Source organism: Nicotiana sylvestris, chromosome 12 (genome assembly GCF_000393655.2).
Source record: "Nicotiana sylvestris chromosome 12, ASM39365v2, whole genome shotgun sequence".
In the NCBI taxonomy this organism is placed as follows: Eukaryota; Viridiplantae; Streptophyta; class Magnoliopsida; order Solanales; family Solanaceae; genus Nicotiana; species Nicotiana sylvestris.
Window position 1 is genome coordinate 159,457,397 of NC_091068.1, and position 17,536 is coordinate 159,474,932.

The following is a 17,536-nucleotide window of genomic DNA, read 5'->3' on the forward strand; positions in this document are numbered from 1 at the left end:
GGGCCAAACGGGCCGGTCCTCATCAAATAGACCGCGAGCCCGGGACCGTTTAGCCGGGGACCGGCAGGCGAGCCTGGGTCGGTTCAACCGGGCCTAACGGGCCAAGAGGACCCAACAACTATTTTTCAAAAAAAATAAAATAAAGGCCAACGGTCTGAAATTTAAAAACTTGCCGTTGGCCTGCAATTTTAGCAGTTTGGCTTTTTAAAAAATAGCCATTTGGCCCCCAAACTTTGTTTTAACCCCAAACTTTTTATAATTACACTTTTTCTCTATTCTCAACTATAAAAACCACCTCATTCTTTCATTTTTACTCACAAATTCATCAATCTCTCTCTAATTTTCTTCTATAATTGTTTACTTTATTATTACAATTTTGTGAAAAATTGTTTAGTTGGTGAATTGAAGTCTTCAAGTCTTCAAAGATATTCAATTTTCAAGAAGTTGTTCGTCAATTCGGTAAACTCGTTCCAACTCTTAAGTTTTAATATTATAGTTTTGTTTGTTTTAGCTAGTCTAATTATAATTAATATGGACTTTTCTTTGAAAAAAATATTTGGTGGTAAGGGTAAGGAAAAATTTAAAATTGGTGAATCTAGTCGCCAAGCTACTACTCTTCCCGCGGCTCCCCGACCCAGACCTGTTACCCGTCCTCCTCTACCTGTTATTCTTGATAGTGATAACCCTTGTTTTTAATTTTTCGATAGTCAATTTTGCCATGATGTTGCACCAGGTCAACAATTAAATGATGAAGTTATGAATGCTCTTTATCCTAATCAAACTATCTTTGAAAATGATGATTTAGATGAAATGCAATCGGATTTAGATGATACACATACTAGTCCTGTTAATAACCCAACTAATAATAATCCAAATGATGCTCCGCCTGACCTTCCTGTAGTAACCCCTACTTTTAATAGACAACCTTCTAAACGGACCGAAACATCTCTTATTTGGCACTTTTTTACTCAACTAAGAGAACAAAATAAGGCTAAGTGTAAAATTTGTGGGTCTTTGATGGCTCATAAATATATTGGAGAGCGTAGCGGTACGAGTACTTTGACTAGACACATAAAGAAACACCCTAGAGATAAAGCTAGATATTTACAAATGAAAGTTGCGCAAGAGGGTAGAAGTTTAGATACTGAGATTAACCCTATTTTACAGTCAAATCTAGTTCAACCGGGAATTAACACTATTACCGGTGACATTTTATATTATGATCCAAATAAAGATCGTGAAGAATTGGCAAAAATGGTTACTGCTATGTGCTTACCCTATAGTTTTCCTTCTAACCCTCACTTTGTGCATTATATTAGAAGAGTTTTTAATCCTACTTATAAAGTATGACCTCGCGCAACCGTAAAGAGCGATATTTATAAATATAAACATAATGAACAATATTTGCGCTATTTATTTACTTATATAGATTGTCGCATTGCTATTACTGCTGATAGTGATAAAAGTGGTAATGACTGTGATTATCTAACTGTTACAAGTCATTGGATTGATGAGGACTGGATAATGCAAAAGCGCATTATTGCTTATAGAATAATTAATTCACGCAACACAGGTAAGTTTATTGCTAACACAGTTGCAAATATTTGTAGATATTTTTGTATTAGAGATAAAATAATGTCAGTTTCAATGGATAATACTTATAGTAACACTAATGTTATAGGCTTGCTTAGAACTACACTAAATCCTGCATTTAGTAATATTTTTCATGTTAGATGTATTTGTCATATTTACCATTTAATCGTCGGTGATGGTATGAAAGTTTTAAATGTGGAAATTGAAAAGGCTAAAATGGCTCTTAATTGACTGTTTTATTCAAACCGTAGAAGTAGACTTAGAGAATATTTTAAAAAATGTGATGAATTTAGCCTTAGAGAAAGAAAGGTTCCTAAACCTTGTCCGACTAGATGGAATTACATGTATGAAAGTTTAGTTGTTGCATATGAATATAGAAACCCAATAAACGCAACGTATAATGCTCGTGTTGGTGGTGATGATGATGAGCACCTTATAAATCAGGATTGGACTAATGTTAAAATGCTTGTAGACTTTTTAGAACAATTTCATGTTGCTACAAATGAATTATCTGGGCAATATTATCCTACTATTTTTAATTGTTTAGTTTATATTGCAGCACTTACAGATTTGTTTACTCAATTTTCAGAGGGTAGGGTAATTTATCAACTTGCTATTAATTCTATGAAAGATAAGTTTAAAAAATATTTTTTCCCTATCCCCCCTATTTTTGGTGTTGCTGCCATGTTAAATCCTACAATGAAATTAGGAGGTACTCACTTTTGGTACACAAAAAATTATAACGCTTTATCACTTTCAGATGAAGAATTTGCTACACTTGGAGATGCAAAAGCCTCAATTAAAATAAATGCTAAACAATTTATAATGCTTATCAACTTGCCTTAGATTATGCTAGACCAAATGTTCCAACTCCTACTTCGTCTAGTTCGCAATCATCTAAAAGAACTGCGGGCCTAAAAGCCCTTAGTGCTTGGATGGAGTTCAGGGTTCTCAAGGTGATAATATTGGTGATAGTTCACAACTAAATGAGCTTCAAGTTTATTTGTCGCAGGGACTTAAATCAGAGAATTTCGACGGCTCCTTTGATGTTTTGGAATGGTGGAAGGACAAACAAAAACACTATCCGGTTCTTTCAAGGATGACTCGAGATATTTTAAGTGTTCAAGCTTCAACAGTGGCATCGGAGAGCGCTTTCAGTCAAGCAAGACTTCAAATCGGTGATCATAGAGCGTCTATGAGGGAGAGCTTAGAAAATCAGTACTCTTCAAAGATTGGATCCGTTCGGAAAGAAGAAATTTTAGACTTGCAGAATCAAAACCGGAGATAAACGAAGCTTATGAAGAAATGCTAGCGAAACTTGCGCAGGATGCTACTTCGCCCGGAAGCGGTGATGAACAAGCTTCTTTTCCGCCACCACCAACAGAAATTCCTCCGGACCTTGAAGGATTTATGAAATTTGTTAGAGATAATACATAGACTAATATGTAACTTGTATTTTGACACATCTTCCTTAGTTTTTTTTTCCTTTTAATGGTGGTATTAGTACCTTGTTGTGCTCATTCCACTGGAGAGAGGAAGACTAAGAAAGATATTGTCATTTTTTGTTAATGTCGTAATAATAAAAATTATAAGACATTTCCTTGAATATTTCTTTGCAATTTATTTTGTATTTAAATTTGATATACTATCTAATACATATAAACTATATATATATAATGCATATATTATACATATCGAGCCACGCTAAATCTCACTTATGGGATCATTTATGCATTAACATAGTGCAAAGATTACTGGGGAAGATGGGTATCTAATCTAGGTGGGAAAGCCATCAAATTCACACATGACTTTGGTGTCGATAAACCAAAAGAGAGTTTCCGCAGCAAATTTTATCTCAAATAACTAGGGTACAACCATACAATTCCCAATTATATGCCAACCTGACAAATTTCGGAATCATATCGTCAAATGAAAATGAAAAGTAGAGACAGAAATGACTGAGAAGAGGGTCAACAGATGTGTAGAGAACACTAGCTCCTTTTCTTCCAAACATTCCTTCCTCTAGAGAAACTGCAGAAGGGAAAGACAAGAAGATAAGGACATTATCAGAGACTTGTATATAAAGAAAGACAGACCTTAAGTTGTATTTAAATCAGGCAATTAACTGAAGAATGGTACAACTTTGAAAGGGCCTAAAATGGAATTGCATCAGAAATTGTACTCGAGCAACAACACAGCAATCCCAATCCATAATTACCTATGTGAGCACATGCATGAATTCTAGTCCAAACTGAAATTATAAGCAACTGATATACTAGGAGTAAGCAACTTAAACATATCAAGATTAAGGAACTGCACGAAAGCCATACTAAATTAAGGGCCATTGGTGCCACGGTTCGACACTTGGTAGATAATGGGCTAGGGGCCCCTCTACTCTTCTCCATTTAGATACCGGACTTGGTTCACCGCCCAAGATTCGAACTCATGATATGCGCCTGCCACACATCCTTTGCTGTTGAACAAAGTCCTGGAACAACAGTAATATTCACAAGATTCAAGAAAAGATGATGAAACATGTTACTTCATCAACTTTGCCGTACTCACACACATATAATCATTCAATTCCTAGTACTTTACTTTGCATCTACAGAATCAACTCGATCCACTTGCATTGTAAAATTCATATTTTCAAACTTCTAATCACCTACCAAATAGAACCATGAAATCCAAACTCATGCACAGGCGATAGGGACCATCACCATACAAGCTTCTTCTTGCATTTATTAGTAAAGAGCTTAAGATTACTTTCATATTCTAGTAGATATAAAGCTCATAAAATATAAACACATAGGAATTTCCGGTAGAAGTTTATTCCTTAACCCTCAACCAGAGTACTCCAAATCATAGATCATTTCATAATTGGTGCTCGGCAACTTACACAACTCAATCCAACTACTTTATGCACCAGAACCTAAGTTACATACAACACCAAAAACACAAGAAACGCCACGACCTTGGTTCAGTCATGTGTTTCTTAATTTCAAATTTTGATATATGAATAACATTAGAGGCAAGATTGTCAACCCACAAAAGATTTACTAGGATGAAAAAGCAATTCTATTCCATTATTGCTCAATCACATTAACAATATAACTAAACACAACATCAAACGAGCCTCCAAGTTATCTTTCAATGAAAACTATATCATTCTTCATATTGATTCAGCAAGCTCATGAAACTAGATTTTGCACTTACGAGTTACCTTAGTGGCTTAGATTTTAATATCACATTAGGAGGTTCTTGAAATTTGAAAGGAGCATAAATGTTCATCCATCCATGAACCAACTCATTGTTGCTAAAGCTCAAGCACTCTTACCAACCAACTACTTCTTATTCAGCTGAAATTCACAACCTTGGAACACTCTAGTGCAGAAGATGATTCAAACGGCCTTACAGCCCCCAAAAGATATGCCGACACATGGTGACATGAAGAGAAAAACCCCAGGATAAGCCACTCTTATTGAGACACAACAAATACAGTATGGAAAATCAAAAGAATGAAGGACAACGATAACACTAGCAAGAGATGTTAATCTAGGAAGCGTCCCAGGCCTTTGGTTCAACGGGCAAAGTTAATACACCAGTGAATGTGTTGGAGGCGCATTTCACGAGTTCGAATCATGCGACCAAACTAAGTCTGGTATTTAAGTGGAAAAGATAGATGCGCCCTAATCCACTTGAGTTTTATACATGAACATAAGCAATTAACCAGATTATCAAGCTGACCCAACAAAAAAATCACAAGTCTCCATAGAACTACAGATAGTGAACTGAATAACCGGGACTAAGTCTATAATCCTTCTAATCCAAAGTCAAGGCAGAATATCTGAGTGAATGTATCTAATCTTCCAATTCGGACATGATCACTTAATAATATTGAGCCTAATTGAGTATATAATTTCTATTAGAAGAGAAAATTTTACCTGAGTAGAAAGAAGTTCAAAAAAGAATAGGGATTTAGAGTTCGAGGAGGAGTTCTTCTTTCTGATCCGAAAAATAGTGAAGGATGTATGGGGTGACCCGAATTACGGCGACCCAAGCTCCGAAAAGGGCGACGTGAGTCTTGAGCTGCTTGAGAGCAGCTGCTTTGTCAGGTTTACGCATGAACAATCCTGGAAACATGGTTTCGTCGTTTGCAAGATTTCTCTTCTGAGGGAGAGATGAAACGAGCTTAAACCCTAGCTTTGATGAGTTCGTGATTAATTAAAGCTGGGTGAGCTGGTCACATATTTGGACTGGGCTGTTTAAACCCGACTCAGTCCGCACCACAAACTATTTATATTCGATAGCCAAAAAAGTGTATAAAATTTATATAATTTTTTTTATAACATACAAAGTGGATACATATACAAAAACTATATAAAAATACATATTTTCGATTATTATTTTAAAGGCAGACTATTTTCGACTGTAACTAGCTTTTATACTCGCTGGTTAAATTATTTAACATACTTTACCTTTTAATTCTATCGCAAAAATTATATCACCTTTTTACGTCAATATGCTTTCTTCTCGTAACTTTCTTCGTTCATGGTTTGGTATTTTGATGTCCTAAGTGTAAAGGAATCATATTAATTCATTCTGATTTGGTGATTAAACCCTACTAAGGTGACGATATGAGCATAAACTGAAATATTGTGGGGGTGTGGTTGTTGCCAACGTGGATCCCCAATCCGAAAGGTTACTAGACCAGTCGTTAGATCTAAACTTGTATACCACGCGCTGATGTTTTGAAAGAAAGAAAAACTAGTATTTTAAATTAAAAAAAAAATCGAAAGAAATTGCATTGAAGGATTTCGATTAACTGTAAGTATATGTACACAAGTTATTCAAGAACCTAACTTATACCCACCATAACATAAAAGGTTGGAATATGAGTAAAGGAAGTAGTAATAGTACAGTTTCCTCAACTCAAGAAAAACAGAAAGATATATATGCTTAATTGCTTTGCTCAGGGACTAACACAATCCACAATCATAGAGACTGAAGCCTCAGAGTAATTCACCAACTTATTGAGTTTACCCAAGTTGGATGCCAACCCATATCTTTGAAATAAGGAGAGAGATTCATGATTTCCACGAACCATTTCATTATAATTAGTTGCGTTTGAGAAAATGGGTTCAGCAGCTATTGATCCAGTTTGATCTTGACCTGTCTTGTTTCGCAACTTGGCTACCTCATTTGACCACATATCAATTAGCCCAGACATTCTTCTTGTTCAAATATCTATCACTTTTTCAATTTCACAACAGAGGAGAAAAAAAAGGTAGTAGTAATATTTTTGTAGATGCTTTTGTTATGATTTGAAGTCTTTGTTTATATAAAGGGTGAAACCGCAACGACAGGATACGAAGTGTAGGCCGCCCACATATTTAATTTCCATATGCGTTATAGTTTTTAGCTGTTAGATTCAAAAATATCTGTGTGCTTTTAGATTAAGGATTTGGATAAAGCCAGTAAAGTAATTGTGGTATCCCCGGGAATTGGAAAACTAGGTGCTTAGTCCCTTTTATCCTTTTCTGGCCCACAGTTGTATATACTCCTTGCTTTACAAATCCATGTCACAAACGACCCACGACAATAATTGGTTTATTTGTCGAGTAGAGTCTCACGAAATCTTCTCTCCTTCAAGTACTTTTTAAAATGACTTATGAACTTTATTATGACCATTCTGCATTACTTGTCTCCGAATTTCATATCAATAAGTAGGAGTGACAAACGGGTGGGTCGGATCGGATATGATTTGGATTGAAAGTGGGTAATAAAAAACGAATAAATTATTCGATTAGACTCATATTTAATACGGATAAAAAACGGGATAATCGATGGATAATAAGAGTAACCATATTATCCATGACTTATTGCATATAATCACATTTGGCAGAATTCTTAGTGTCTCTAACTTGAGGAACCCCTAATTTGAGGAACCCCTAATTTGAGGCTTTACAAATGTAAAAGTTAGACACATTGGTTATCCATTGGTTACCCATTTATTATCCATTTTCTAAATGGATAATATGGTTCTTATCCATATTTTACCCGTTTTTAAAAAGTTCATTATCCAATCCATTTTTTTGGGGATAATATGGGTGGCTAACTGTTTTCTTTGAACCATTTTGCCACCACTATCAATAAGTGGTGTCACACCTCCTTTTTACCTACACCGGTAAGGGCGCAAAGGAGTTTTTCCATTTAAAGGACAATCAGAACAGGATTTAATTATTAATTATTCAGAGTCGCCACTTGGGAGATTAATGGTGTCCCAAGTCACCGGTTGAATCCCGAACCGAGGAAAAATATGACTCTGTTACAGTCTGCGAACCAGAAATCCGAGTAAGGAATTCTGTTAACCCGGAAGAAGGTGTTAGGCACTCCCGGGTTCCGTGGTTCTAGCACGGTCGCTTAACTGCTGCATTTGATTTTATCTGATTTTAACACATGCTAGCTTATGTGCCATTTATTCGAAAACCGCTTTTTATCATTATTTATTTTAAAAGAATTGCGACGTCGTGAAAACGCATTTCGAACCACGTTGCAATCAATGCACCCGTGGTTGTCGACACATTTCGACTTCGTCGAGATTTGGATTTGGGTCGCATCAATGCGTACCCGAGTTTAAGAAAGTAATTTAGTTAAGTCGCGCCTAAGGGTTCTAACGTAACATTATTTTTAGGGACGGCCATGAAATTCTCTAAACGGCCCTCCCAAATTCTAATTATTTTATAGCCATTATTGAGGGCCCCGCAATTTTGTGTTTATTGGGCAAGGCTCGTCTCATTTTATTTTAAGGGCAAACTTAGAAGCAACTATATTTTTTCTACTTATTTGTCTCTAAAAATAAACAAAAGAAAACTTAATTAACTAAAATATGGGCCAGACGTATTAGTCAGGAAGCCAAGAGGGCCCAAGCTTCAATATTTGCACATGGGTAGAATTTCTATTAAACATAGTCATTGGGCCTGAGATTGGCCCAAACTGGACAAACAAGCTTAACCAGATCGAATGAGCCATAACAAGTAACAGCGAGAATCGTTTCAGGCCTATGTTTGAAATAAACTCAAGATAAGAAATAAACTCATATGTTCATGAATTATATCTCAACCAAGAAGTAGTGTGAGAAATAAACCTTTACAAGGCCATTCCAAAGCTTCCCATAAACCAAATGTAATCACTTATCAATCAATATTGCAAAATGAACTGAAGGCTCTTTGTGTTTCAAAAAAAAAAAAACTACCACTGATACTTTCCTGGTATCCTGAAGCAAGTGGACAGTACACTAATGCATTTTTCAACAAGAAGGCAGATTTACTTTGAAAAGGAAGTGATAGACAAGTAGGCATTTTCGAATATCATATGAAACTCTTGAGTGAATCATGACTGCCTGCCGATCCTTGAAAGGAGGAACACACAAGAAAAATAACAGCAACGTCTGAAGGAGAGTCACAAAAATGAAACAAAGGCAGATTTTCTGCAGGCTAACAATCCAAACAGATATCCCACAATACTGCATATTTCAGCATGATTCATCGCTTGAATCAACTGTTTTTAGCAGTGCGAAAGAACAAAGTTCTTATAGCTGTAATAATACAGATAGATTTCCAGCAGGAGAAGGCAAATAGCGCAAATCTGAGCATATACAAACAGCGACACGATGGAGCTTCGACCCTTTTAGACCAACGCAAAGCTAAGCCAAACACAACAGGAATGAACCAAACCTCAAGAAGCTATTGCTGAAATTTAAATCAATTGTACTTGGATAGCCAAATTTAGACCAACTACTGCTTTAGAACAAGCAATGAATCGCTTATCTTCGAACATTCGTAGCATGTCCTCGTAAATACCATTGACTGAGTAACACAACAACAACAAAAGATGACCAGTGTCAATTTCATAAGCTCATATTGCACTCGGGACGGGTGAGAAATTCTGTGACTCAATGAATCGACAAACAACAAATACGTCTCATCTAAGAACCATAGAGTGGATCAGAAGTTTGGCCATTCATGTAAAAATCTATCAAGCGCAACGGATTCACATTTGCACACAGAAAACTAATACCTCTTCTCAAACAAAACATATAGCCGAATAGTCTATAACTCAACTAAACCGGCAGAAATGATCGAATAAGAAAGCTTCAACTCTTAAGGTTCATGAATCTGTTTCCATGCTTAAATTTAACAAACGAATGGGACGACTTCATACAGCTGCAGCCATTATACCAATGCATACAATCGCTCGCCCAATACAGAATAAACACACACAAAGAACAACCAGTAACAGACCTGAACCAAGGCCAACATGACTCAGCTTTTAATTCAAACAGCCAAACACTGACTTTCAAGGAGTCTTAGATCGAAAACATAACAGAACATGAGCGCATAACACAGAATCACAGAAGAAAAATATAAATGAAGAAGAAATGAACCTGGAATCAATAAATACTTCCGATCAACTGTGCTTGAACATTGCGTACAAATGAAATACAATAGCTAATATCAGCACAACCATCAACAGAATCGAGTAGAAATCAAAACTTGGACAATAACAAACTCAACGACTCTCAATCGAGCACCATTTTCAAACCACCTCCAACCCAGAAGGAAAGGATGGAATATCTCTTTTGATTTTTTGTTTTGGAAAGTAATTGAAAACCAAAATAAAATCAAAGAATCATGAACATATTTATATATATCTCTTTTCTTATTCTCGAACTCAACTTCAATTTCAGTATAGAAGAAGAAGTAAGACCATTTTCAAAATTTCATCTCTTCTTCAAAAAATCCTCCTCAAAAAATCGGGTTGAGTCCTTTTGAGAATGAACCCCTTGATGAATGTGGGGCTCGGATTGAGCGAAATCAATTCAATGCCTCACACTCATCCAGCGAATCCCCCTCCAGAACCTTCCAATCGTTATATAAATCCAAATTTGGGCGAGTGAGAGAAGAGGGGAATCTTGGGTCAGAAACCGTTAGTAACAGCGAGATGAGAGAAGGAGGAACGCGTGAGTTAAGGGTTTGATGCTCACTCGCCATGGATTTGCCTGAATTTGGGGCTTGTTCGCGCGAGTTTGGAGAAGACGAACAGTAGCGTTCGTCGTTTGGGGTCTCTGATTTTGAGCTATGTATCTAGGGTGTGTATTTTTGAGGAGTGGGTCGGGTCAGGCGGGTTTGGGCCGGGTTTCTGTGTGATTGGGGCGGGTAGGCAGATGATGTAGGTTTGGGCTGGGGGTTGGGATTGATTTTGGCCCAAATTTCCTTTTCATTATTTCCTACCCCCTTTTAATTCATTCTCTTTTCAATTCACAATTCCTTTCTTTTCCCAAAATCAAAATAAATCCTAGATTAATTAATACTAATTTTTAAACTGAATTAACCTACCATATTAAATTAATTAATTAATTCTAATAATTGTTACTACAAATAATTAGAAACCCAATTTAAAAAAACTACTAAAATTCAAAGTTACAAATAAAAAGTGCAAAATAAACTATTTTTGTGATTTTTTCTATTTTTATAAAATAATTTGTCAATTAATCCTAAAAATATAAAATTAAGTCCTAAATGCAAATGCAACATATTTTATTATATTTTTTTGTATTTTTTATTAGTTAAACAAAAATAAAAATGCGTAGACAAATGCAAACAATTATCAGAAAATGCCACCAAATTCTAAAAATTCCAAATAATGAAAAGAAGTTATTTTGTTTTGAATTTACGAGAGTAATTCATATAGGGCAAAAATCACGTGCTCACAGCTGCCCCTCTTTGCCCGAAAACACGAAGAGTTTACGTGCAAAGATAAGTGAGCAGACACGAGCGATTTTTGCCCATTTGAATACTCCGTGGGAAGCATCTTTTGAAAGATTTGACCGCACCCTACTTCCGAGGTTGCCTACATATCCTTGGCTATAAAGGAATCAGGTCAGTGTAGTTCGGGAGTGTTTGGTAGCTGGGACTACCATGAAGTTGGGTTTCCACTGTTGCTGCTGCAGCTGCTGCTTACTGAACCCCCTTATTACACTATGATCTATGGATTACAAAAAGTCCTATCTGTATCTTCAAACTTAATCTTGTGCTTCTTGTTGCCTTGTTGTTCTCTATTCTCTCGGAGACATCCGTTTGTTGCCATCTTGAATTGTAAACTAAGATGTTTTTCCTTTCCTTCAGACTGCTGAACTTGATACGTATCTCCTCTGTTATACGAGCAGGCTCCCGACGGCTGAAACTTGAAATGTATTCCTCTGTTCTCCAGGCGGGCTCCTGACTTCTGACACTTGAAATGTATGCCTCTGTTCTCCAGGTGGGCTCCTGACTTTGTTCTTCAGGCGGGCTCCTGACTGCTGAAACTTGAATTGTATGCCTTTGTTCTCCAGGCGGGCTCCTGACTGCTGAAACTTGAAATGTATGCCTCTGTTCTCCAGGTGGGCTCCTGACTTCAAAATAGACAAAGAAATTAATGGAAAACTAAAACTTGAATTGTAATACCTCTGTTCTTCAGGCGGGCTCCTGACTGCTGAAACTTGAATTGTAATACCTCTGTTCTTCAGGCGGGCTCCTGACTGCTGAAACTTGAATTGTATGCCTCTGTTCTCTAGGTGGGCTCCTGACTGCTGAAACTTGAAATGTATGCGTCTGTTCTCCAGGCGGGCTCCTGACTTCAAAATAGACAAAGAAATTAATGGAAAACTAAAACTTGAATTGTAATACCTCTGTTCTTCAGGCGGGCTCCTGATTTCCGAAACTTGAATTGAATGTCTCTATTCTCCAGGCGGATTCCTGACTTCTGAAATTTGAAATGTATTCCTCTATTATCCAGGCGGGTTCCTGATTTTCGAAACTTGAATTGTATACCTCTGTTCTTTAGGCGGGTTCCTGACTTCAAAAAGACAAAGAAATCGATTGAGAACTAAAAATTTGAATTGTATCACCTCTGTTCTTCAGGCGGGCTCCTGATTGCTGAAACTTGAATTGTATGTCTCTATTCTCCAGGCGGACTCCTGACTTCCGAAACTTGAAATTGAATGTATCACCTCTGTTATTCAGGCGGGCTCCTGACTATTGAACTTGAACTGAATGTATTCCTCTGTTATCCAGGCGGACTCCTGACTTCATAAAAATAAACGAACCAAGAAAACTTTCTGCCCCAGTTTGGAAACTGGGTACATGTTACTTGATATTAATAAGAATTTGATTAAAACTTGACTTGAAATACCTCTATTATACAGGCGGGCTCCTGACTTCCGAAACTTGAATTGTATGCCTCTGTTCTTTAGGCGGGCTCCTGACTTCAAAAGACAAAAGGTCTATTGAAAACTCTTCAGGCGGGCTCCTGATTGCTGAATTTGAAATTGAATGTATTCCTCTATTATCCAGGCGGGTTCCTGACTTCACAAAAATAGACAAAACAAAGAAAACTTTCTGCCCCAGTTTGGAAACTGGGTGTTTGTTACCACATACTAATAAGAACTAAAACATGAATTGTGATAAGACTGAAATGCAACTTTTAAAAATTTAAAGACTAAAATGTATCTTAAAATTTAAAATTTATCTTAGGCGAAAAATTCATCAGACTAAGATTTTCATCTTAGGTGAAAGATTCGACTGACTAAGATTTATCTTTATCTTAGGTGAAAAATTCATCAGACTAAGATTTCCATCTTAGGAGAAAGATTCAACAAACTAAGATTTTTATCTTTATCTTAGGTGAAAAATTCATCAGACTAAGATTTCCATCTTAGGAGAAAGATTCAACAGACTAAGATTGTGACTCTAGGAGATAATTCATTAGACTAGGTCCATTTTTGTGTGGTCTCAGGAGGAAAATTCATCAGACTGAGATTTTGACTCTAGGAGATAATTCATCAGACTAGGTCCATTTTTATGTGATCCCGACTTTCTTAATTTTCCAAATTCCAACTTCTTTTCTTTTCAAATTCTGTCTTCTTTTCTTGTTCCCAAATTATGTCTTCTTTTCTTCTTCTTTTTTTCGACTTCTGTCTTCTCCTTCTTTAAATTATGCCTTCCTTTCTTTTTCCTCAAATTTTGCCTTCCATTCTTTTTTCCAACTTCTGCCTTTATCTAAATTATGCCCTCCTTTCTTTTCCAACTTCTGCCTTTATCTTTTTCCAAATTATGCCTTCCTTTCGTTTTTCCAACTTTTGCATTTATCTTAGGTGAAAGATTCATCAGACTAAGATTTCTTTATCTTAGGTGAAAAATTCAACAGACTAAGATTTCTTTATCCAAGGTGAAAAATTCATCAGACTAAGATTTCTTTTAACCATTTTCCTTCAAAATTTGTTTTATCTACCCACTAACTTGAATTATCTTCCTTCAGAACTGCTTCCCTAAAAACTGGTGTTGTCCTCCTTCAAAAAACCACTTCCCTAAAAACTAGTGTTTCATTCCTCCAAAAATTACTTTTCTTAGAACTGGTGTTTCTTTCCTGAAAACTACTTCCCTATCTTTTTCTCTTTTTTTAAAGACACTTGTATTGACCTTCATGTTCTTCAGATGGGTACCCGAAAAAAAATTTCAACACGACAGAAAATTTTCTGCCCCAGTTTGATAATCCTCCTGTAGCATATATTCTGCCATAAATAATATTTCCATGCCCCTGTTTCAAATCAAAGAAAATTCTGTCAGTTTAAAAGTGCGGTGGTTGGTTGTGGTACTCCCACTGGGATGACTTTCCTTTTATCCTTTCCATGCTTTTCGTTGTCCGACCATCTTTGAAACTTGGCTGATAAATTCCACCCTTCTTGACGATTATCTCTTAATTATTAGTTCTAGTCTTCTTATCTGACCCCATATGTTTTCTGTGACAACTGATTCTTCATGAAGGTCTTGCATGTTTACTGATTAACCACTTTCCCCGTCATCTGTGTCACTAAAATACCCTTTTTCCCCGTTCAATCCCAATACCCTCTATCTGTTGCATTATTCCTGAACCAACATCTACCAAACTTTGTGTTTCATAAGGATCCCAAAGTATGTGGATTATTACCAGCTCAGTGTTCTTGTTATTTTTCCAGACTTGAGACCCCATTTTGTGCAATTGGAAAGCTGGTGGCCAATTTTAAAGTCATTCCTCACTTGTTACGACCAAAAGACTCAGAAAGGGCAAATAAACAAAACAAAAAGAACAGAGTAAAGGACAATAGAAAGAGATGATTCCTACCAAGAAAACTATACAGTAGAAACCTATCGGATGTGGATACCGACTCTAATGACCTTGACATGCACCTGCGACCTATTCTGTTAAGCAAATCTGATGTTCAGCTCTTGTTGTTCTTTTTTGCCGTGAAACTGGGCTTCATTGCTCCGCTTATCCAATTTGATTCGCATTCTTTATTCGGCTTGTAGTGCCCAAAGGGTTTTCACCATCAAACCTCTCTCATTTCGTTCTTTCTCTCAACTTACTATCGCCTCAAGGTGCCCGTGAAGGTTTTCACCAATAATACTCTCTCATTTTTATTTCTCTCAGCTTTCATCACCTTGCGATATCCATGAGGATTTTTATTAATAAGATTCTCTCATTTTCATTTTCTTTGCTTGGACCGGAGTGTTGCCCCTGACATGAATTACCTTACCTGCTTGACTTGGCATCTCTCATAGACTGATCAGAAGGTCTTTCTTTGGATAGTAATGTAGGCTTTTGGATGGTTAGAAAGAAAGGGTATCAAAAGGCTCAAAACAATTTCAAAATGGGTTAAATTTACAACTTTCGGAATCCGACTTCTCACAACAACCACAATTTCTGCCCTAGTTTCTTGCTTGGGGACTTTTGGATTTTTTTTTCGGTATGACTGAACCTCAGAGAGGCTACCTACGTACCCTTTCGGGATCAAGTCAATACGTAGTTCACGTCATAGAAACTACGTTGTTGCGATTTTCTTTCTCTCTCTTTCTTTTTTTTTTCTTTTTCTTTTTCCTTTATTTTCTTCATTTTCTTTTTCTTTCTTCTCTTTCTTTCTTTCTTTTCTTTTCCTTTCTTTTCTTCCCCTTTTCTTTTTTTTTCTTTTCCTTTCTTCCTTTCTTTCTTTCTTTCTCCTTTTCCTTTCTTCCTTTTCCTTTTTTTTCCTTCTTTTTCCATTTGCGTATCTCCGGCACTTGCATTTTTTTAATTGTGCCGTTGATTCCGAAAGAGGAGTATGAAAAAAAAACAAATAAGGCTCAAAGAGGTTGACAAAAGGGTAAAGTGTTTAGATAGCAGAACAAAACGCCTTCGTCATTTCAGACTTCAAAATATGCCAAATACAAAGCAAGTACAATCAGAATAAAGAAACCATACACATCATCTCTTGACCGCATCGGAATTGACGGCCATTTCCGACCGGTGGCCAACTTGCTTTTACGGGGATTTTTATGTTTTACTTGCCCCAGTTTCACATGGTTCGGGTGTCAAACAATCTCAAGACATATCAATCTGTTCTTATTCCCTCAAGTGCCCTTATCGTTTTCAAAAATGGTTTCCTTGCTTCCCGACCAACATAGCTTTTAAAGATCCGACTGAGAATTATGCGTGCATGTCATGGCACTAGAACCAGCGTTAGACAAAAGACAAAACAAAAGGATAGAAAAGAACTAAACGAAGAACAATGATTGGAAGTAACAAAAGACCAGAATTTTGCATTTAGACAACGACGAAATAACTCGAATAACAAAACAAGCAAACAAACTGGAGTACAACCCTAGAATGAACCTGAAACATCCATGGACAACACTTAAACGAACCATTACGACTAAACAAGCTAGACAAAAATGAAAGGATATGAGGGTTTGAACACAAGACAATAGCCGGATTACAACCCTGCAAATAATCCGGACAACAGAAATGACAGCCAAATGGACCACCAAAGCTCCTCCCCAGCTGACTTAGGAATGGAGCGTCTTTCCAATTACAAGCACGACATCTTAGCCACTAAGCTTCGCATCCATATTGCCATGACCACTATCTGTTTCAGTATCTTCAACTTCAGTCAACAAGTTCCCAAGAGTATTCTCATCCCCCATGTCACCGGGCATCATCCCCACCAAGTGTGTCTCCTCATGTAAGGGATGCAGCGTGATATTCTGGGTGCCACTGTCTTGAATCAAATTTTCCTGGATCATCCTTTCTATTTCTCTTTTCAAATCCCGACAATTTTCCACATTGTGCCCCAGAGCATTGGAGTGGTATTCACACCTTTTAGATGAGTCAAAGCTTCTCGCACGTCGGTCCACCTGATTTGGAGGAATGGGTGCAATCATGTCATGTTGTTTTAACTTCTCAAATAAGCTTGCATAGGACTCTCCTATTGGTGTAAAACTATCTTTCAACTTTTGTTCCCTTCTATACCCCTGGCTTGGATGTGGGTTACAAGGTAATTGAAAATTTTGCGGAGGCTGGTGGAGATTTTGTGATACTCGTGCTCGCTTTCTTGGGTGATTTGATGGCTGGGCAACATACTGGGAAGGATCAACAGAGTATGAGGGGTTTGGAGGTGGATAGTAATGCTTAAGGGGGTCATGGGAAACTTGATGAGGCTACACATACCTTCGAGGTGTTCTCCTAGGACCTCTTCTCGACCCTGATATCACCATGATTTCTTCATCCCCCTCATTCGTGTTACCAGATTCAATTTGGACAGCTTGAGCTGCAGCTTTGAGAGCTGTTTGACTTATAATTCTGCCTGTCTTAAGACCGTTCTCCACCATTTCTCCCATTTTGATTGCTTCCGGGAAGGATTTACCCACTGCGGATGTCATGTATTGAAAATAATCTGGCTCTTGAGCCTGTAGAAAGACAGTGATTAACTCGTGGTCATCCATGGGTGGCTTAGCTCTAGCTGCCTGCTCTCTCCATTTGATGGCATATTCCCTGAAACTTTCAGTTGGTTTCTTTTTTAGGTTAGAAAGGGAAATGCGGTCTGGGGCGATGT

At 37.1% G+C, this 17,536-nt stretch overlaps 1 long non-coding RNA gene across 1 annotated transcript; it reads right to left on the minus strand.

Moving 5' to 3' along the window:
• Positions 1-3,428: 3,428 nt before the first annotated feature.
• LOC104238682 (uncharacterized) lies at positions 3,429-5,834 on the minus strand. Its single transcript, XR_011404424.1, has 2 exons — positions 5,538-5,834; positions 3,429-3,624 (listed from the first exon to the last, which is right to left on the minus strand). It is a non-coding gene; the product is annotated as an uncharacterized lncRNA (long non-coding RNA).
• Between the last annotated feature and the right edge of the window lie 11,702 nt (positions 5,835-17,536).